The 23,160-nt window shown below is 39.1% G+C and overlaps 1 pseudogene; it reads left to right on the top strand.

The window, feature by feature from the left end:
• The window catches only part of LOC109073071, a 325,399-nt pseudogene extending 302,937 nt beyond the window's left edge, over positions 1-22,462 (top strand).
• Positions 22,463-23,160: the final 698 nt, after the last annotated feature.

Consider the following 23,160-nt stretch of genomic DNA (forward strand, 5'->3'; position numbering starts at 1 on the left):
TTCTCAAAAGACAAGTTGCTGTCTAATATAACACCCAGATTTTTGACAGTAGAGGAAGTAGCAGTACATCCGTCTAATTGCAAATTGTAATCTACGAGATTCTGTGTAATGTTTTTTGGTCCAATAAGTAATATCTCTGTCTTATCTGAATTTAATAGGAGAAAATTATTGGTCATCCAATCTTTTACATTTTTAACACACTCTGTTAGCTTAGATAATTTAGAAGTTTCATCTGGTCTCGTTGAGATATATAGTTGAGTATCATCAGCATAACAGTGGAAACTAATCCCGTATTTTCTAATGATATTACCAAGGGGCAACATGTATATTGAAAATAGCAGAGGACCTAGAACAGATCCTTGTGGCACTCCATATTTTACTGGTGATAAATGAGATGACTCCCCATTTAAATAAACAAAGTGGTAGCGATCGGACAGGTAGGATCTAAACCATCTTAAAGCCTGCCCTTGGATACCTGTATAGTTTTGTAATCTATCTATGAGTATGTCGTGATCTATGGTGTCGAACGCAGCACTAAGCACATAAAAACTGTTTTTTCTTAACATTTAATGTAAGATTATTTTCCTACAGCCATTTGGATATCTTTTTGGACACCGCAGCATAAATGGCTGCCCACTGCTCCAGGTGTGTGTTCACGGTGTGTGTGTGTTCACTGCTGTGTGTGTGCACTTTGGATGGGTTAAATGCTGAGCACGAATTCCAAGTATGGGTCACCATACTTGGCTGTATGTCACGTCACTTTCACTTACCATTTGCTCATTTAAAAGTGCAACAACCTTAGCTGATGACTTAGCAGATGTATATATTACTGTATCATCAGCATAAAGCTGACATTCAACATCAAGACAACTAGATGGCAAATCATAAATAAACAAACGAAAAAGCATTAGACCTAAAATTGAGCCCTGAGGCAAACCCATCTTGTTTCCCACAAACACTGATTTTGTATCCTCGATTTTTACACACTGCTCCCTTTGCTTTAAATAAGAGGTAAACCATTCCATTTTTTTTTTACTGTGTCAAAGGCTTTTTTTAATTAATAAACACAGCACCCATTACATGCCCCTGATCCAAAGATGATCAAGCCTTTTCTAGAAAATGCTGTGGTCTAAAATCAAATTGATGTTGATGGAGGAGATTTTTACTTTCTAAGTAATTTATTAATTCTTCAGTCACTACTTTATCTAAAAACTTAGACATTACCGGTAAAATTGATATTGGGACGATAATTTTAAATAATGTTAAGATCTGCTGATATATAAAATGGTTTAACTACAGCCTTTTTCCAGATTTCTGGAAAAATACATTCCCTAATTGATCAGTTTACCAAATGGGTTACATTAACGGAGGTATCAACAAAGAGCTATATTTTTAAAAATAAAAGTAATATCTAAATTAAGAATATATTTTGCCGTTGAATTTGGTAAAATGTTTATAATTTCAGTTATTTTATTTTCATCAATCTCCTTAATACAAGTAAATAATTTAAATAATTTAATTAATTTAATGCCTCCACCTCCACCCTATTTTCTAATGCTGTTCATTTAAAATGTTGAGCTAATTCATCTACGGAATGAATAAAATATGTATTAAACTCATGTGCCAAGATAGCTTTATTATTTATTACTTTACCATTTAAATATAATTCTTTAACTGCATGAACAAAACATTTCCAGCCAATCAGCAACCTTGGGAAACCAAGGGAATCCCTTAACACAAACTGGTGCATTTAATATAAAGTGTATAGCCTCATTGAGGATGGTGGGGTTGTGGAGTGGTTTGGGTGCACAATTGCTGTACTGTAAGCAGGACCTTGTGCTGGCTGTTCTTGATAGCTTTCTATCTTTTGCTCTCTCTTTTTGCAACTTGTATCAGCGTAGTACGGTATCTATGTGTTAGATTAGTTTTGTCTGTAGATTTATCAATAAAGCCTTATTTATATTGAAAAGAAAAAGTATCTTGTATTTTTGTGCTTTACAGAGTTCATATCTTAAACTGCGATCTTGTTGCAGTGCTGAGTGTGAGTGTTTTATTTTGGATATTAATATCCATACAGAGTTGATGTTAGGCATTTCAGTGATCAATATAAAACTTTGATTGTCAAATTCCTAGAAAATCTTAAATGATTCCCTTTGGGCTAAATTAACCTGTTTTTTTCCTTACACTGGCTCCTGTAATGAGCGTGTACTGTATGTAGGAATTTGCTGCGAAAGAAAGAGAATCTGATCTAATGATTCATGCCGTATACGGGAAGTATGGTGCCAGGTTCCCACAAGGTCCTTAAATAGTCTGCATTCATTGGCGCTAAAGTTAAATGTACTTGCACCTCGGTTTTATGCCTTTTATGATGCAAGCTTTAATGTAACACATGCCCACTGTGAAACACTTGAATTCACTTCAACCTTTACAGGAATGTTATGACATGATAATTTAGGTTCAGTGGTGTTAATGAACTGGAAGCACAGCAGAGTACGGCTGTTTCTAAAGCATGCAGCGCCATCTGCTGTTAAAAAACTAAGGCTTACATTTGAAGAAAAACAGCACTCATCCTGTGCTATTGATTAACTAGGCTACAGCCTATCAGATGATGTAAAGTCATATGGGGGCATTTTTGCCCCTTATCTTCAAATTTGGGGGAACTGTGAATGTATTTTAATAGACTTAATCACGCAAAAAGAAAATCTGACCTATATTTCAGTGGATTTTTTTTTTATTTTTTATAAATAGGCCTAAACCATCACTTCTGGGTAACTGTCATATACATGTTCACAAGTGGGTTGTGCTTACGTTTGGCATTTACACACACACTGTGAGGCATCACGTAAGCATGTTGTGAAGCACCTTGTGAAGCTCATCTATATCCTCTGCACTTCTAACACCAGCTTCACAAGGCAGACTCTGTGAATTCAAAAATCAGAAAGGACCCAGTTTCTTCTTCTGCCCCGACGAGGAGAAGCACTTTATTTTCACTATCTGTCAAATCTGACAACATTTTTCTTCCGGTCCACAGCCATTGCAAACAGTGCAGTGTAATTATATTATCACCTATGGAACATGTTTGAATGGTCCAGAGCAGACATCTTACATCTGTGTATCTATACCTCATACACCCTTATGATGGTAATCTTGTGTTTGGGTTTTTTATTATTATTAACAATCATTTTCAGGTGGTTTTCACAGAAGGGATGTAACAATTAACCGCGAGCCGGTTGAAAATCGATTTAAATATGTGACGATTCAAATCAGTTGAGATGCTAAACAATCATGATTCAATTAAGGTTAGGAGTTTAAATGAATGAATGCATGTCTGAGGGGAACTTACTGTCTTTAGAAAAGTTTAGATGGTATTTTTTCTTTTCATCTTTCCTCTGTATAATGCATATTAAAGTTCATAAGTGCAGCGCTGCTTTGTTTGTTATTGGGTGGAAAAGGAGGAGATTTTTTATGCTCCTGCTGGTGGAGGGTGGTTATTCTTCTTGTTGAGTTCATGCTGATATTTTTATGTCTAATTAGATTAAAACAGTCTAATTTAGATTAAAATCTGCTTTGTTTGGATCATGATTAAAATGCAGTGGTTGCCTCTAATTTTAAATAGAAACAGCACAGACAAAGCCTTGTTTCGTTTATATGAAGAGATTTCTTTTATTTGTGTTACTTATGTGATTTTGGCCTTGTTTTAAAATTTCAATTTAGTTTTGTTATTTACATTTATTTGTGTACATTTATTTTTGTCATTTAGCAGATGCTTTTATCCCAAGGCGACTTACCCAATGAGGACAAGAGAGAAGCGATCAAAAGAGCAATGAATATGCAAGTGCCATCTTATATATTATGGAGTGTTATATTTCAATTTCACAAAGAAATGTGCAGCCATTTGAGTGACAAGTCATTAAATCCCTATTTGATGCCATTTTTTTTCTTTTCTTTTTTTAAAAAAAACTATAGTAACATTGCCTTTGTTGCTGACTCAAGTTCTTGTAACTGAAATACTGCCAAAAAGTTAAATCAGAGTATGTCATGCTATTTTTGCCATATTTTACAAAAGACATAACTTGCACTCTTACTTGTTGCAGCATGTGACTAAAGGCCCTGAATATACTTAAAAACAAAAAGTTCCTTTTCATTCTTCGTTTAGAGGTTAAAGCGAAGTTGAAATATGATGTGCAGCGGTATATGTTACCCGAACATCTGGCTGATGAAAGTGATGTTTATGTGCTGCACCTTCCTCTCCGTAACAAATAAACACAACAAAAATAGAGACAACCAGCAAGAATTTTTAAAATAAAAATCGATTATAGCAAAATGAGACTATGAACCATCTGATATAGCAACCTACTAGGTCACGTGTTTTACAGGCACTTTATTCAATAAGTGATTAAAAGCACTCAGCAGTATAGTATTAACATGTAAAAACAATGTCCCCAGTGTCCTCATGGCTATCAAAAGCTAAACTTAATTTGCTACTATAAAGTGGCTCTCCACTGCTTCTGAGTTTATTCCGCAGGACATCTCAGATGGACGAAAGTAACCCAGGAGAAGAGTTCACGTGAAAGAAGGTGGAGCCTCAGCGCATACCCTTATGGGATGTAATCGTCACAGAGACCAATGGAAATACTCAGGTGTGTTTTGTCAGCCAGAACAAACTTTTCAGAAAGACTTAACGCTTTGGCAAGCGGCATCGAACTCCCAAAACGAACTTGTGGCCATATTATTTTCAAAATGAACTAAACATCAGAGTTCTTCGATTTTGCTTGAAGTCGTATCAGGGCCTTCAACTTCTGCTTTCTTCTTGCCTCAGAATGGCTACTCATTATACCAGTACTACAGACTTACATGCAAGGCATTCAGGGACGTTGTTATTCTCCTGGTTATTTACCTATAGCGGCTAATGAAACGGAAGTCTCACCCATAGGCTTACTTCCGCGTTGAGGAAAAAGGTGGATACCCATCCTACAAGACTTACATGCAAGTGCATTCAGACCGTTTGAGCAATAGAGCTGAAACATATGCACGCAAAGGATCTAAAATTGAACCTGCTACATACAGAACATCAACAATCTGTGACCTCACTGATAATGACAAGGTCTATATTCCCAAAAAGTACAGTCCAGATCCAGAATTTGAGGAAGGAGGAACCTACATTATAAAAACTGTTAACATCTCTAACAACTGATTTGGCCAACCACATTTGCTAATAGGGACAACAACATTTAGAAAGTTTTTAAAATGGCTCTCCTTTAATGGTAACAGAAGATACGGTAAAAAGCTGCAAAAGATTAAACAATGAATGTAAGTAAAGTGTAAAGTCTGTTCAAGAAGTTGTAAATGTCGCTAATGGCATCTATACTAATGAACACATCAGACAGCATTGTTTTGTATTGTGTCGACACCTGGTCTGCCATTTACTGTACAATTGTTTGTTCTATCCTTCTGGTGAACATATTGTTCATTTAAATAGCAAATTCGCAATATAAAACTCTATTTGTTCATTATGGTTCTGTTTGTTTTTAGACAATGAGAGAAATATAAATAGACAACTGAAAACAGTCAATAAAGACTACGATGGACCAGCTGCCCTTCCAAGCTGTAAATCTACATCTTGTTATAAGTTTAACAAAGTGCCAACTTCAGCAACAATACAATCACAGCACGAGACAGGCTTCAGTGTCATGTCACGCTTATTTTGAGTGTGCAGCCTCTTCACGTTAACGAGTGGCAGGTGCGAGCGATCACCTCTCTCTCCTCCATACCTGGTTGAGCAGCAGGTAACACACATAAACAAAGAAATTCCCTCTTTTCCTCACTTTCCTTCGCTTTTAAATGCCAATGCGGCAATTCGGCGTCAGTTGCTTGAATGGAAAACAACAAAACAGTACAACAAAAAACTCACTTATGTAAAACATAGAACTTTCATTAACAAAAATAATCCCTGCTATAAGTCTAATATAAAATAAATAACTTACACAAAGTTTAAATACAAAAAAAAAATTTAAATCTGTGGAACCAAATAAATAAGAGGCATAGAATGTTTATTAGCAAAATGAATAGCTCAGCCTCGGAGGCACGGCATACACCTTGATGTAAAATAAAATAAACAAACTAAACCGTTTAAATAAAGTAAAACTCAGCAAACGCCAAATAAACCAAATAAATAAGAAATGAATGTTTAAAAAAACTTTCAAGAGAAATAAAATGAGTTGTTTGTGATTAATCCTGAGAGGTGCCTGAATATTATGGCAATGCAGAGTTGTGAGTATTTTTTCAGCTGGCCAGTCTGTGGTGAGTGGAGCTGGTGTTTTATTGGCCAGACGCCTCGACCAGCGTTTCTCACTGCGGTCAGGCCAGACACCAAGTCGAAAAGCACGGTCAATCTAGCCACTACGTTACTGTTCAGTGTCCATGTCCTTGTTTAAATGGACAGCCTTACAATATCATACTGCATTACATACAGCAGTTTTGTAACAAACAAAGAGATATTCAGGTAATTACTAAATGCATCCTTTAAATCAGACTTTAAAATAGTCTATTACCCCTAGTGACAAGTGACCTAGTGACCTCTTGTGTCAAGTCATTAGATGTGTGTAACTTGTGTCAAGACAGTACCCTGAATAGAAACAGCACATCAACATCCCCTTCATTTTTTCACCTTCATGTCTGTTTATGTCATTGCAGATCAAATATGGTTTTCAATTTAGATTAGATCACGCAATATTGTAAAATGTCATTAAGTGTTTTAAAAAAATGTACAATTCAAAATGTAGAGACACAGCAGTGTATATATGAGATTTTGAAGGCTCTTTTTTTTTAAACTCTACATGTGTTTGTGATGTTTTTTTGTGTATAATTATGTTTGTTTATTCTCTTATGTGTATAGGCTTGCACAGAGCTAGACAGTAATCATTTAATATTGTTTTGTGTTTTTATTATTACGGTTTAATCATATGTTGCGTTGTCTTCACATGTAGAGATGTTTCCATCTTCATGTTTTAAGTCATGTTGTACACGTAACCTTTTTGGCATTTTATAGTCATATTAAAACATGCATTTCATCTCTCATTCATCATTATTCTGTATTAAAACATGCATTTCATCTCTCATTCATCATTATTCTGTTAATGGTTGTTTTTCTGTTAATGGTTGATTATTTATTTATAGTTTTGGTGAATTTATTGTTTTGTGATAGTTTTGGTGAGGTTAGTTTGTTAGAAGGTGAGGCTGGATGTATTTTTAGTTTTTTTTAATCCATGATTTAGTGATATACTCAATTAGCTAATGATTTTATCCAAACTAACTTTTCCAAAGGGACACTGGCTTTAATCCAAACTGACACCATTTCATTCATTAATAAAAGCGATCCCTGGACATTTGAACTCTTGACTTTTGCATTGTGGGCATCATGCACTACTGATTAACTCAGACCTGCATAATATTTTATTAATTACTTTCATGGCACGCCTGATACACAGAAAGACAAGGAGAAATTGTGAGAATCTTCATCAGAAAAAACCCCACTAAGTTAAAACTGATCATCTTTGTTTTTCTACATTATACTCTTCAGGTTTTGTCGTGTTCATAGCGCTAAAGTGATACATCAAAAACGTTGGGCCCTAATCTGAGTGTGATAACGTGTCTCAGGGACGAGACAGAAAGCATTTTAATCTGCTTCACATGATTTCCAGTATGCGGCACGTCTGCCCGGCATGTGATAGAAACTCTGAAAATAAACACAAAACCACAAAAAAAAAAACTTGTGTGTTAAACTGGAAACACCATAAAGTGCTGTAGGGCTCAGGATACGAAGAGAAGTCTGAACTAACCAGAGGAGTGAGAGGCCATAAAGACAATCCCCCGGAGTCCCTGAACCAATCAGCACTTAAAGGAGCTGGACATAGAGGTGTGTAAATATAAGAGCAGAATATGCATGAATGTACAAACACACAACTCAGATCCGCTGCTGCAACGACTCAAGAGCCATCATTTATGGTCCATTTATACCAAGATTGCTCGCGCCAGAATATACTCTTGGTTTAATAACAATTAAAGTAGTGATAAGTATACATATGCGGGAAGAGAGATGCGCCAAGATGCGTCTCCGCTGTGCTTCTGTTGTCGGCCGCGTGTGAATGCGTGGATTAATCAGTTTAAAACCTGTTCCTGTGAAGAGACAACGAAAGTCTGGCGATGAGACATCGAAAGAAAAAGAAAGGCTCAAGATGAAGCGTCTGCGCTCGGCTTTCGGGAGTAGACATGATCTGGGTTTGTAAAATGGGGAAAAGCTCTGTAGCGGCAGATTAAAGAGATGACAAACATTTTAAAGGGTTTTATGTCCCATTTCACTAACTATTCCTTTACTGACGTGTCGCATATTTTCAAGTACGGACAGGCCATACATAATACCCTAAAGAAATAATAATTTTCCAGGTGATCTTATTGTTTCACTTATTCGTGGGCGTAATCTTTATCTAAAGCTTTGTTGACTGTTAATACAGTATTTTCCTTTAAAGCGGATTTGCACTTTCATTTCATAGAAAATGGCGTTTTAAAGCATAGCTAATATAACAAACGAAGAATACTTTTTGGCAACACAAACGCCATGGTCACTTGTACAGATAACCAGACAAGACAAGCTAGTTAAAAAGAGGAATATGTATGCAATAACACGTGAAGGGCAGCTTCATATCTCACGGCATGATACTCACTTGACTTATAGTGACATCTAGTGGCTTGGAGGCAGCATAAGCAATCTGTAACCATCGTAATATGCCTTTTTTACCGTCTGTGTTAGAAAACCGGAGAAGCTTTGAGTAGTTTTTTGTGTAAATAACTTCCGCTGTAGCCTGCATGAATGGCAATGCCCATAGCACAGGATTGTTGTGATTTATTAATGAACAATTCATCATAGATGTTTCATCAAAACATGTTAACCACAGTTTTCAAACATTAATTGGGTAAGACAAAACAAGGAAAAATGTTGTCATGATATTCTGACACATATTTCATGATTTAAGTTGTTTAAATGAGCTGCTAGCGTCATTCACAATACGTTCAGAGACAGACCAGCTTTTTACGTGGAGCGCTTAAGAATACCATACAAACATTTCAACATTAAAGAGCAATAAAATCGGTACACAGCTTATCCTCCTTATAAAACGGCCGCGCTATGACTAAAACGACGGTACAACAGCCTCGGGCACGACATTCTCATCAATTATCACCATGACTGTCGGCGATGCCTGACAATGCTCACAAGCGACTTGCTTATACAGTGTTCCGCACGTTAAAATATTAAGATCACAACACATTATGGACTGAGGTACTATAGATCTAATGTTGAAATAGATTCTTTTTTACCCTAGAGCAGTATTGCCCACCGGACTGCTTATTGTGCTGGATAATATGCACTCAGGCTCTACAGTGTTTATCACTTTATTTTTTAATGTTTTAGTATTGCTGTAATGTAAGTTATCATATAACACTTGTTGCACACCGATTTTTATTGCTCTTTAAATGTGATATGTTTGTTGTTTCCTGTTATGTTCTTCGTTATGCTTTGTATTTTTTGTTTTGCTCCCTGCTTTTTTTTTCCCCTTTCCCTCTCTTTTGTTTTTCTGTTCTAAATTCTTAGGTTTTGTTTATTGACGGTTCGGTTCATCAATTGACCAATCAGGATGGACCTACCTGCTTAAAGCTCCAATCATTCAGCAACAGGTGTTTCCAAGTTCTAACGATCAATGACCCAGGTTTAGTAAACATACCCACAGGACTAGAAAACCTCAAACTAATGATTATGTCAGTCAACTAAACAATTCATAAATAACTAAACACAATACACAACTCAAACAATCAAAGAGAAAAATGAACGTGACTGGCAAAAATGGACAGCGTAAGCCCACTGGCTGGGAGAAAGCAGCAAGGACGGCTGACAACATTACACAAAGCCTGGCCCCTTTAATAAGAAGCGGCAGCTGAAGAGGGAGATAAAGCGCGTGGCGGTGAAGGGGACTACGAGGAGCGCTGGTCGTGCTTGGCATTGGTTGACAGAGTAGAGAGCAAGAGGTGTTGCATCAGTTCTGGTACTTGTCCTCCTTGTGCCTTGAGATGAGGAAGCAAGCCAGTCGGTTGAGATTAAGGAGTCCTAAAACCAAAGCTGTATTGACACGCTTTCAATCCCTCTTTCTCCTGTCCCTGTTACCTGGGTCTGGAAGCGAAGCGCGTCTCAAGTTACGTCTGGCAAAGGTCTAGATGGAGGATAGCTGAGCGTCAGGCTGAGCTGGAGTTTCAGCTTGAAATCCGCCATCTGGAAATTTACGCGGATAGCAGATCAAGTTGCGGGAGCTCGAATTGGGAGTTGCCAGAGATCCACCATGTCCTCCTGTTCCAGTAGTAGCCCCACTGTCATCACAAATTTCTTTCTCCGTACCCGTGTACACATTGGTTCCTGCTGCTCATAATAGTGGGTCTGCTGTCAGTCTGCACCTGCAGTAAGGCGCTGATGATACAATGAGAGTAGGATTATCAGGTAGTACATTTGATGTGAGCGCCACAGTTTAGAGAGATTGAGGTGGACTCGTATTTTAATGTTTTTGAGCGAATTGCTTCGGCTTTGAATTGGCCTCGAGATGTATGGTCTTTGTTACTACAGTGTAAGCTAATGGGAAAAGCCCAGGAAGTGTGTGCTTTCTTATCTTTGGAGGACTGTTTGAACTACGATGTTGTTAAATCGACAATTTTGAGAGCTTATGACCTGAAGCTTATAGGCAGCGATTCAGAAATTATAAAAAAAATTGGAGTCAAACGGTCGTTGAATTCGTTAGGGAAAAGTCTATGCTGTTTGACAAATGGTGCATAGCAAGGGAAAGTAAGCTCATTGTCAAATGTGTCTGTCTGTTCTTGCTGATGAGTTCGCGCTGACTCACAAAACTATTTTTATTGCCCGTACTGAAAAAGTTATTTCCAGTCAGAAGAATAAATTACAAGATCGCCTAAATATGCATTACAGTTCGGAACACCGGAAAGTACGATATTAATAAGTCTCTGGAAAGTAGCAGGAGCGTTCCGCATACCAAAAGCCATTATGCAATATTGCATAAAGCTATCTGGTGTCACGAACGCAGAAATATCGAAAGCACGAGCTGTCAAAGGCACTTGCCAATAACCTTTCAGCACGTCTAATTTACTGACGAATTTCGCAGGACCAAGGGTATCTATGCAGTGGTTCCCCCATCACAAAAGAGAGGGAAAGGGAAAAAAAGCAGGGAGCAAACAAAAATACAAAGCATACGAGGAACGTAGCACTCCCCCCCTTAAAAAAACTATATAATGATAGTTAGATTAGTGGGGTTGGGATTACGTTATCAGGGTTGTTTTTGCTTTTGATTATTTCTTTGTTTTGGCGTCACTCAGTTTCCTCCTTTCTTTTTCCACTCAGTTTCCTCCGGATCTTTTTTTTTCATGGTTTGCCCCAGTACCAGTTGTGTCTCACTTAAATGTTATGAAACATCCCCCAAAAATATCAAGCAAGTAACAGCTATTCTTGCATTTTTTTTTAAGTAAAAAGCTGGTTTGTCTCTATTGTGGAGAGGACCTATACGCAGCATGAATTGTGCGCTCATGAAATATGCGTCGAAATATCATGACAACATTTTTCCTTGTTTTGTCTTACCCGATTAATGTTTGAAAATTGTGGTTAATATGTTTCGATGAAACCTCTATGATGAATTGTTCATTAATAAATCACAACAATCCCGTGCTATGGGCATTGCCATTCATGCAGGCTACAGCGGATGTTATTTTACACAACTACTCGAAGCTTCCGGATTTTTTAACGCGGACCATGAAAAAGGCCCATCTCAAACTCAAGTGTGACCACAGAGCACTTACATCTGTGACATTTTCATTTTCAGCTTCCTATCTCCTCCCCCACCAGAAATAATAAACCGAAAAGAAAAGAAAAGAAAAGAAAAGAAGGAAGTCTCAGATGTTCTGCATGCACACCATATTACCAAAAATATACTGTAATTACCAAATTAAGACACTGAATTTTTAAATTGACCCTAAAACTTTTAACAATCATGATTATTACACGTAGACTTAAATTCTAAGTCTAAGGAACAAGAATGTGCAAGATGTTTATATATTTACATGTACTGTGTAATGTGCTCTGAAGATCAGTTTGTGATCAAAGGAGCTTTATTTGAAAAATGTGGAATCTTTGAGTAATTTTAATTAGAAAAATTAAAAATGGCCAAGCCACAAACTTTACCATTTTGACTGACTTGTATTTCTCAATCCACCTCAAGTTTTTTACACAGCAGTTCTTCAAGGGTTTAAAGTGTGCACATGTGTTGGCAGTGAGGATGGATAAACCAGTGTGCTTCATTGACACGGACTCAGCTGGGAAGCTGTGTGTGCAGCAGTCGGCTCTTCAGATCCTGGAGCAGATCCAGCAGCCGGTGGTGGTGGTGGCCGTGGTGGGGCTCTACCGCACCGGGAAGTCCTACCTGATGAACCGCCTCGCTGGGAAAACAAACAGGTTAGCGCTCACCGCAAACATCATGCAGTTCAAAGTGAATGACATTACAGGCACTAAAGTCCACTGTCGTCATCAGGGTTTGCGCTGGGCAGCACAATTGAGTCCAAGACGAAAGGGATCTGGATGTGGTGTGTGTCCCATCCCACTAAGCAGGAACCACTCTAGTACTGCTGGACACCGAGGGACTCGGAGACGTGGATAAGGTGACCTAACAAAGAAAACACAACTAGCATCACAACTAGCATCATGGGTTCAAGAATACTTTCACTCTCAGAGCAGAGATAAAACATATTCATATAAAAACTGCCAGTGTAATGAGTGTTTCCTCTGTGCAGTGTTTCAAAGCTGGAAAGACTAAGATAAGGTGCTTCTATATCAGAGCACCTGAAACTGAAATCAAGGATTTAAAGTTTGTTGCAAAGAGTGCAAGTGTTTAATGAAGGCTACAAGTGCACAAACAATTACACTGAACAAAATTATAAATGTAACACTTTTGTTTTTGCCTCCATTTTTCATGAGCTGAACTCAAAGATTTAAGACTTTTTCTATGTACACAAAAGGCCTATTTCTCTCAAAAATTGTTCACAAATCTGTCTAAATCTGTGTTAGTGAGCACTTTTCCTACTGTATGCCGAGATAATCCATCCACCTCACAGGTGTGGCATATCAAGATGCTGATTAGACAGCATGATTATTGCACAGGTGTGCCTTAGGCTGGCCACAATAAAATGCCACTCTAAATGTGCAGTTTTACTGTATTGGGGGGGTCCGAAAACCAGTCAGTATCTGGTGTGACCACCATTTGCCTCACGCAGTGCAACACATCTCCTCCGCATAGAGTTGATCTGGTTGTTGATTGTGGAATGTTGGTCCACTTCTCTTCAATGGCTGTGTGAAGTTGCTGGATATTGGCAGGAACTGGAACACACTGTTGTATACACCGATCCAGAGCATCCCAAACATGCTCAATGGGTGACATGTCCGGTGAGTGTGCTGGCCATGCAAGAACTGGGATGTTTTCAGCTTCCAGTACTTGTGTACAGATCCTTGCAACATGGGGCCGTGCATTATCATGCTGCAACATGAGGTGATGGTCGTGGATGAATGGCACAACAATGGGCCTCACGATCTCGTCACAGTATCTCTGTGCATTCAAAATGCCATCAATAAAAATTCACCTGTGTTCGTTGTCCACATAAACATACGCCTGCCCATACCATAACCCCACCGCTACCATGGGCCACTCGATCCACAACGTTGACATCAGCAAACTGCTCACCCACACAACGCCATACACACTGTCTGCCATCTGCCCTGTACAGTGAAATCCGGCATTCATCCGTGAAGAGAACACCTCTCCAAAGTGCCAGATGCCATCGAATGTGAGCATTTCCCCACTCAAGTCGGTTACGATGAAGAAACTGCAGTCAGGTCGAGACCCCGATGATGACGACGAGCATGCAGATGAGCTTCCCTGAGACGGTTTCTGACAATTTGTACAGAAATACTTTTGTTATGCAAACCGATTATTGCAGCAGGTGTCTGGGAGGCTGGTCTCAGACAATCTTGGAGGTGAAGATGCTGGATGTGGAGGTCCTGGGCTGGTGTGGTTACACGTGGTCTGTGGTTGTGAGGCCGGTTGGATGTACTGCCAAATTCTCTGAAATGCTTTTGGAGATGGCTTATGGTAGAGAAATGAACATTCAGTTCACGGGCAACAGCTCTGGCTCTGGACATTCCTGCAGTCAGCATGACAACTGCACGCTCCCTCAAAACTTGCGACATCTGTGGCATTGTGCTGTGTGATAAAAACTGCACATTTTAGAGTGGCCTTTTATTGTGGCCAGCCTAACCGCGCCTAACCTGTGCAATAATCATGCTGTCTAATCAGCATCTTGATATGCCACACCTGTGAGGTGGACGGATTATCTCGGCAAAGGAGAAGTGCTAATTAACACAGATTTAGACAGATCTGTGAACAATATTTGAGAGAAATTGTGTACATAGAAAAAGTCTTAGATCTTTGAGTTCAGCTCATGAAAAATGGGTGCAAAAACAAAAGTGTTGCGTTTTATAATTTTGTTCAGTGTAAAACCAGTAAATGAATGAAGATGGAGAACGTGAGCTTCTGGATAAAAGTCCCACTTAGGTTTTCTATTTGGCTAGTAAGTGTCCTATCGGGTGATGCTGATAATAAAATTTAAAAAAATTCTCTCTCACAGGGAGACCCAAAGCATGACACCAACATCTTCAGTCTGGCTGTGTTACTTAGCAGCACTCTGGTCTACAACAGTCGAGGGACGATTGACAACAAGGCTGTAATGGATCTACAGTATCCTTCTGAACATTTATAGATACCTGTGCAGTATTCAAACAAACTCTTTATTAAAAATCACCCGACCACATTTATAGAAACAACAAGATGTTTCAGTATTCATCCAAACATCATCTTCTGTTGTAAAGACATAGGAAGTAACTCTAACTTGTAAGTTGATATCTTTCTTCTATGTGCCATAAATTACACATTTTCTTGGCAACTTGATGCAGTGAAGAAAACAAAATACTGTATATGCTGCTGTGCATCCAAACATATTGCAAAACTCAACTGTAAAAACATTTAACTTTTGTTTCCTTAAAAAGGGAACTGAATTCTAAACTCTTACAAAAGCAATTACAAACTTAGATTGAACATTTCAATGATTTGAACTCTTTCATGTTACGCTTTTTAAATATATAGAATATTAAGAACTTAATTAAAATGCATTTATTATGCATTTATTATTATACAAGACATTTACCTTATATTAAAACTTGTAGATGAAGAAATTAAAGTCAAGTCAAGTCACCTTTATTTAAATTTTAAATTAAATTAAATTTATGCATTTAGCAGACGCTTTTATCCAAATTTTTACCTATCATGTGTTCCCGGGGAATCAAACCCCCAACCTTGCACTTCGCAACGCAATGCTCTACCACTTGAGCTACAGGAGCACTATTATATAGCGCTTTTAAACAAAACAGATTGTGGTCAAAGCAAACTGAACAACATTAATTAGGAAAGCAGTGTGTCAATAATGCAAAATTACAGTTAAAGGCAGTTCATCATTGAATTCAGTGATGTCATCATTCACCTCAGTTCAGTTTAAATAGTATCTGTGCAATCATTTGCAAACAAGTCAACGATATCGCTGTAAATGAAGTGTCCCCAACTAAGCAAGCCAGAGGGCGACAGCGGTTCTGAATAAAGTGTCTGTACTGTGACAGTGACAAGGAACCATAACTCCATTGGTGGGGCTCAGTTGTGGGCTAGCTCAGTTCAGTTTAAATCGTATCAGTGTAATCATTTGCAATCAAGTCAACTAAGGAATTGTGCAGAAGAATCATCTGTTTCCTGTAGTCTTGTCCCGGTGGTCTTTACAGGGGATCTGTATCTGGGGCTCATCTAGTTGTCCTGGTCTCCGCTGTCTTTCAGGGCTGTAAAAGTCCTTTCTAGGAGCTGATCCACCATCTGGGCTGGATACGTACTGGATCCGGGTGACTGCAGTGTCCATCTGATCTGGATACAGACTGGATCTGGTGGTTACGGTGACCTCGGAATAAGAGAGAAACAGACTAATATTAACGTAGATGCCATTCTTCTAACGGATTTGGATATTAGAAGTGTATTAGTATGTTATGTGTAAGCCAGGTTAAAGAGATTCTTTAATCTAGATTTAAACTGCAAGAGTGTGTCTGCCTCCCGAACAATGTTAGGTAGGTTATTCCAGAGTTTATGTGCTAAATAGGAAAAGGATCTGCCGCCCGCAGTTGACTTTGATATTCTAGGTATTATCAAATTGCCAGAGTTTTTGAGAACGCAGTGGACGTGGAGGACTATAATGTAACAAGAGCTCGTTCAAATACTGAGGTGCTAAACCATTCAGGGCTTTATAAGTAATAAGCAAGATTTTAAAATCTATAAAGCATTGAAAAATACTAAGTTTAAACTATTTAATTGTTTCTGATTTCAAATAAACCTGCTTTGCTTGGTCTCGTTTTACTCATTTAATTGTTTTTGTTCTAAGCAAAATGAAAAAGTATGCTGCAAACGGCCCATTCATGTTTCTTTTCACCCTGCAAACACGTCACACATTTGTCCTGTGTGAATGATAGTGTCAACCCAAGTAATAGACTATGCATAATGAGCTGTTGCCGATTTGTGTTGATGCCTGAACAAATTGTCAGATATGTTACTGAACTATCAGAGTGCATCAAGGTAAAATCATCAGATGAGGATGCAGATGATTCAAGCGAGTTTGTGAAGTTCTTCCCTAGTTTCATCTGGACTGTGAGGGACTTCACACTGGAGCTAAAGATTGATGGCACAGATGTAACAGAGGATGAGTATTTAGACTTCGCTCTGAAGCTGAAACCTGGTAATTTAAAAATACTGCAAAAGATTATTTTTAAGAATCCTCACTATCACAACTACTTCTTGTGACTAGTTTTTCAGACTTGATGGCTTGTCAACAGATCTTTTGCATTACTATTTTAAAATTCATAATTTGAGTTAATATTTATGGTTTTACTGTGCTGAATTGTTTGGTATTCAAGTTTACTATTTTCCACATCTCAGCATTTTATGTCCAGTCACAATTCAACCAGCTACACTCCTAAAACAGACATGCTCTTTTCTAAAACTGAGAACAGCTAGAGAATGTGCTCATCTTTTCTAGGCACTTCAAGAAGTGTGATGGAGTACAACTTTCCCAGGGAATGCATCCAAAAATTCTTCCCTTCCAGGAAGTGCTTCACTTTCCCCTTTCCAACCGCCCCAGAAAATATGTCTCGCCTGGGGAGCTTGGATTCTGCTGACATTTCCTCTGAGTTCTTGAAGGTCACAGATAATTTCTGCAAGTTTGTCTTTCATGACAGCTGTGTGAAGAGGCTGAAAGATGGACACACAGTCACTGGAAGAGGTGATTGGAAAGAAAATGTGCATACATACAATAAACACCATCTGCTTATCAATACCATTTTACCTCTGTGTTTAATTTCTTTTTTTCTCTGAGTTCTGGGTCATCTGGCTAAAACATATGTGGACACCATCTCAAGTGGGGCTGTGCCATGTCTGGAGAACGCTGTAATAGCAATGGCAATGATTGAGAATGAGGCTGCAGTGAAGGAGGGCATTCAGGTTTACCAAAGTGGAATGGAAAAGCTGAAGGACTCCTTCCCTCTGGAACTGAAGGATGTGTCCTCAAAACACCAACATCTTAGCAGCACAACAACACTAGCCTTCATGAAACGTTCTTTCAGGGACACTGATGGGAAGTACCTGAAATCCCTAGAGGTAAGCAGTGTCAGTTCATTTAAGATGATGGTGAACCATTGCCAGCTGAAATATTTTTAGTTTGGAAAATATATGGTAAACCTAGTAATCAGTGCAATTATTTTAGTCCCCTCTTCTTTAGTACAATGGTATGCAGAGATGTTACAGATAGCTGAAATGTCCTCTGATTCATTATAAAATGAAGAAAGTCTCAGGTTAAGCATGTAACCATGGTTCCCTGAGAAGGGGAACGAGACACTGTGTCCCTTTAGAAGATCTCTATGGGGAATGGCTCTGGCATGACTGGTGTCTGAAACGCATATCCACACGACGATGAACCTGACTTTGGCCAGCAACAGCTTATGACGTCATTACTAGTTCAACAGTGAGTATAAAAGTACACCCGCTGAACAAGATGTACACAGGAATACCTGAAGCATGGCAAGGTGATGCAGTGTCTCATTCCCCTATTCAGCGAACCATGGTTACATGCATATCCTGACTCACACTGCATTCTCTAGAGGACACTATGGGAAACAAATGCCCACTCCACCATGATGAAGGGATGAGTGCTTTATTGGCTGACAATAAAGCACAAAGATCTCAATTTCTGGAGGGTCACAGCTCTGCAGAGTTTAGCTCCAACCAGCTCCAACTCACACCTGCTTGGAAGTTCCTAGTAATGCTGAAGACCTTGATTAGCTGGATCAGGTGTGTTTGAGTAGGGTTGGAGCAAAACTGTGCAGAGCTATGACTCCCCATGAACTGAGTTCGAGACCACTGTCCTAAAGAGTCCCCATCCCTAAGGTACACACCAGTGGCTGTCGTAACTTCATTCCCTACAGCCAAAGCCTGAGCAACATACCCTATTTAAGAAAGTCCTGTCTGGGACCCTTTTTCCATTTTCTACAGGGTAGAGTCATAAAAGAAGCTCAGTCCACATGACGACTTTCTAAAATGATAGGAGGACTAACTATGTTCTATGCTCTGGACAGCTTCCAAAAAGGCTCTGAGAGCTGAATAACTTGGAACTGATCTCCATGCGGAGCTCAGAGAGAGGAGGCCTCAGCAGGATGACTATATAGTGAGAGGAGGTCTAGCAATGCTCCAAATAAGAAGTAATAATGAGGCTCACACAAAGAGCCTGCAACTCAAGGCTTAACTATGTCCTATGCTCAGGAAAGCCAACCAAGGAGGTCCACAGAGAGCCTAACAGGGGGAAGGCCTCAGCATGATGATTCTCCAAAGTGAGAGGAAGCGTGCGGTATATAGGTCTAAAAGCCCATGATGAGTGCTTTCACCACCTTTAACGTCTCGACCACCGCCTCAATGGATGTGCCAAAACATTCTGAAGGTGAAACTGGCACATTGAGGAGTTTTTCTCCCTAACCCCAATGTTGGCGAGGTTCACCCAGAGGATCCTCTCTGTGGCCACAATAGCCACCATCGCTTGGGCAAATTACGGCAGTTGTTTACTTCTTGGCATGGAGAACCAAATCTGTAGTGCGATGAGCCAAATCTGTAACCTCCAGCAACTCATAAGATGTGGGGCAGGCGGGCTGTGATCGCTTAGATCTTGGGTCTCAACAGCCTCATCCTGCTCATGTTGGCTCAAAGCCAAGAGTGCACTCGCTGCCAGATCAGATGATGTGAGAGATGGCACATCATTGGCATTCAGCATCTCACCCTTGTTCACCAATGAAGAATGAGAGAAATGCATACCATTCTCAAATTACTTGCCAAGGTCCACCTGTAAGCCCTGTGATTTCAGTCTCCTACTTGCCTCAATCAAACGGTCACCTAAATATAAGAAAAGGATGATGCTTTTATACTCAGGGGTCACACCAGTAGTGACGTCATAGGCTATCACTGGCCAATGTCAAGTTCAGTGTTGCGTTTAGACTTGTGCCGAGGGCCATAATGTCCTCCAGGCCATAGTGTCCTCCCATTCGAAAGCAAACTGCTACTAACATGCTATGGGTTGTTTTTAGGAAAAGATTATTAAACTCTTTGATGAATACCTGTGCCAAAATGAACAAGCTTCAAAGAAACGATGTGAGGAAATCCTGTCATCCCTCTCTGCACCAATGATGGAAAAACTCAAGAAGGGCTTTTATGCCAAACCTGGTGGCTATGATCTCTTCTGCAAAGATCTGGAGGACATTGGGAAGAAATATAACAGCCAAGCCAAAAAAGAAGTCAAGGTAATGCTTATTAGACAACATCATAAGACATGACCACTTTCATCCTCCCTGTCTCGTCTTTGTCATAATTATCCATTTTGTTTTGTACGTGCATGTTTGTCAATAGGCTAAAGAGGTCCTAGAGGAGTTCTTAAAGCAGAAGTCTGTGGATTCTAAAGCCATTCTGCAGGCCGACAAGAAACTGACTGAGAAGGAGAAAAAGATTAAGGGTGAGAATTTTAAGTAATAAAATCCCAATTTCCCTGTTTGTAAATTCTTAATAGGTTCCTTGTGAAAAATGGTGCTCAAGGGTTTAGCTACTTATAAGAGTGTACAATGAATGGCTCAGAGACATGTACAGGGTGATGCAGCAGCCAAAAATGTTTAAAACACAGCTACAAGTAGCACCAAATGGTAGAAGCAGTTTCAAGGGTCCAAGAATAGTTTCGATTTCAGAGCACAGATAATCTTATCCAGATAACATCTGCAGTCCACCTATGCCATTATCATTAAGAATAAAGATCAGTGAGATCAAGACCAATTCTTGTAACTCTTCAGACTCTATTTTACTGGTTCTAAATCAGTTCCAACTCATAAGGCCAGAACTACATTAGCAGATGTTGCATTCAGTATGGTTTTAATGTTGTTGAAAGAGTGCACTTTAGATGAAAATAAACTCTTCTATTAAAACACCCCAGTTGAAAGTGGAAGAAAGTGTTCTTCTTAACTCTTTTCCAACCATTGACAAGTTTTTCAGTCATTTATGGCACAACTCTTCCCCACTACTGACAATGGCATTCTGTGTTTTCACTGTTATATGGTAGGGGCACTGTTATACATTTTACGAAATAGTACAGCACAAGGGGAAAAAAAGATCTGCATAAACCAGGATTGGATAGAAGTGGTTTATACACAAGAAAGTTAACCTGATCACCAAACATTCAGCAGCATATAAATATATACAGCCTAAAGTTACCTAGAAAAATGTCAGCACCCTCGAAGAGGTATATGACTGCGCAAACTTTGGAGACATCTGCAAGACGGATTTTTTAGAGAGTTTGCTCATCTGCAATACGTCTATAGGACGTATCAGATGTCAAATAGACGTTTAGAAGATGTCTTTAAGATGTTTATGATTTAGAATGTAAAACTGATATCTGAAAGATGTCTATCAGATGTTTGTACACAGCAGATGCTTTCCAGATGAAGCGATCTTTAAAAGACATCTTGCAGACGTACCTGTGCTATCTGGGTTCACTATTTACAAATTAACAAAACATTCTGGGAGTCACAAAAAATTGTGAATATGAACAAAAAATTGTATTGGAATCACAGGAGTTTTTGTCTCCACAACCATTGTTGCTTTATGAGGTTATTTTTGGTGACAGAACCCACAGCAAACAATAATACATGCTTTTGGTTCATAACAAATGTGTAAAACAAACAACTGTGGCTTGCTAGATGCTACAAAAACTACTTGTGTATTTTCTTAAAATATACTGTCTACAGATATTTTAGCAATAAGCTTGCTGGTGTCTTGAAAGTATATGGCACATATAATGAAATGACATTAACCTTTCTATTATTTTCATTTGCACTATTGAAGTATGTCCATACACCAAACTTCAAAGTCATTGACGCCACTATGTTCATTCTTGCAGTGAACACCTGTCTCTACAGTGATATAATATACACTTTTGGGCTGCTGTGTTGAACTCTGCATGGATCTTCTTGTCCCGTTTGGTGGTTTTTTTTGTGTGTTTTGTGAGCCTCATGGTTTGAATCTCTTCTCTGTCTCTGAAGCGTCTGTTTTCTTTCAGAGGAAAAAGAGAAAGCAGCCCTCCTGAAGCAAGAAATTAAAACTAGAGATGAGAAGCAGCGACAACTAGAAGAGAAGATGGAAGCAGAGAGACTGAGTAATGAAGAGAGGATGAGACATATGAAGGAGAAGATGGATGAGGAGCTGAGGCTTCAGAGAGAGGAGGCTGAGCGTGCCATGGACCGTAAACTGAGGGAGCAGGCTGATCTGCTGCAGAAGAGCTTTAAGAAGAAGGCAGACAGGATGAGCCAAGAGATTGAAGAGTTAAAGAGACAGAATGCTGAGAGTAACAGAGCTGGAGAGTTTGCAGTGATTTTAGGAGACTCTGTCAGGAGACATGTGGAAGAAGTGGCTATGATGATGCAGCAGCAGCGCAGAGAACAGATGATGGCAATGCAGCAGATGGCCATACGGCAGATGACTGTGCGCTCTTCAGACGACTGTTGCATCTCGTGAAATGCCTTCTGACCCCTTGATCATCATTGAACAGGAAATTATCAATTTTATTTCACAAACTTGTTTGTCTATTCTGGCTCTGATCCATCATAATTACATAATTACATCAAATAAATTCTTCATGTGTTATTATTCATGTATTACACGACTCTCTGGAATACTTGATTCTTCTTGTTCAATCGCACCATCCAGTGGTTTGTGAACCCCTGATAACAACCAATAAAACTGTGATAATACACCTCTCATCCAGGTATCTGAAGCAGGCACTACTGTCATGTTTCTAATATCACACTGCAGAATCACTCTCTTAATGAATTCATACACAAATGTGCCGTCTTGCGTCTATTCATTATTCATTATTCTGTGAACATGTTTGTTTATCTTGGCTATACTTGCTAGGAACTGTTTTACTTTGCGGAAGCTATGAGTGTACTAAAAGTGAGCTAATAAAATATTTCAACTCAAATTAAGAATAATCAGCCTGCCACTTTCGCACAAACAATCCAATTTCTAACCCAAGTAAGATCTGAATGAAGGCAAGGCCAAGAACAACACAACCAGCCTCAGTTCTCATGACCGCATCCAGTGTCATTCTAGAACCTTCCACAAGAGCCAAGACGGGTTCCCATTAGGGTTGGGCGATGTCTGATTATTTTTGGTTATAAGATGTATGAAGTGTAGAATGGTTATTTTTGGTGACATTGGCGGGGCTAGGGTTGGGCGATGTCTACAAATTTGGCATCAGACGATGTCTACAGTGAAACATCGCGATGGACGATGTCTACACTGGATGCGAGTGGTGCGGCATGAAAAAATACTATAGAACCACTGATCTATA

Source organism: Cyprinus carpio, chromosome A4, assembly GCF_018340385.1.
Source record: "Cyprinus carpio isolate SPL01 chromosome A4, ASM1834038v1, whole genome shotgun sequence".
Taxonomy (NCBI): Eukaryota; Metazoa; Chordata; class Actinopteri; order Cypriniformes; family Cyprinidae; genus Cyprinus; species Cyprinus carpio.